The sequence below is a fragment of the Sinocyclocheilus anshuiensis genome, unplaced genomic scaffold (assembly GCF_001515605.1).
Source record: "Sinocyclocheilus anshuiensis isolate Anshui unplaced genomic scaffold, SAMN03320099.WGS_v1.1 scaffold225, whole genome shotgun sequence".
NCBI lineage: Eukaryota > Metazoa > Chordata > Actinopteri > Cypriniformes > Cyprinidae > Sinocyclocheilus > Sinocyclocheilus anshuiensis.
The window spans coordinates 690,517-691,375 of record NW_015539845.1 but is presented as its reverse complement, the minus strand read 5'-3'; positions in this window follow the sequence as shown (position 1 = coordinate 691,375).

The following is an 859-nucleotide window of genomic DNA, read 5'->3' as shown; positions in this document are numbered from 1 at the left end:
TAAAAATCTGCTCAGTTAACATTTATCTGTTCCTCTTCAGGAACTCGAGCTGCGTCGGAAGACGCTTAGGGAACGCCCTTCAGCGTGACCGGCTCTGAACCTCATGTGTAATCAGACCAATAGATGGGCGAGATGTCACGGGCGGGTGACGTAGTGACCAGGAAGCTATAAAAGCACATGCGGTGAGACCAGCGTCAGCTTTCTGTCATTCAGCAAGCGCTCTGTGTGTGTGTCAGTTGTGAGTCTTATTTGGTGTTGTCTGTCCCTAGAAAAGAGAATATATTAGGAAAATGTCAAAAGCACATGAAAAGAAAAAACACCAGTTAAGCAGGGGCGAAGGTGGACAGCGTTTCAGACTGTGTGTTCCTCCCTGCCCGCGTTTCATTACGAGTGGGGATACACACAGTTTGTGCGTTGTCTGCCTGGGAGCGGAGCATGCTGAGTCGGCTCTTGAGAGAGATGACTGCCCACATTGTGAGCTTCTCTCAATGCATGTTCTCCGCTCCCGGAAGGCACTCTTTGCCGAGGGTGCCTTCTCAAGCGTTCCCCGCGGTGCGGGTCCCGCTTCCGCTGAGGCGGAGCGGCGATTATGCTCGTGGGGTTCGCAGCTGGAACTGGCGGAGGGAATGGAGACGGGCGTGTCCCTATCTTCTTCCTCACCCGCCAGATCCGGCGCTCACTCGCCGGGATCGGAAGCCCGCTTTGCGGTTACTTCCCCCCGGGGAGCGGGCTTGGCGCTCCGCCTGTCTTCCTCCGAGGAGGTTGATGTGGTGGGCGTCGATGAGGATTCGCCCCCTCAATCGCCCCAGTATGAGGAGCTGTTGGAGGTGGTAACTCGTGCCGTGGCCAAACTAAATAT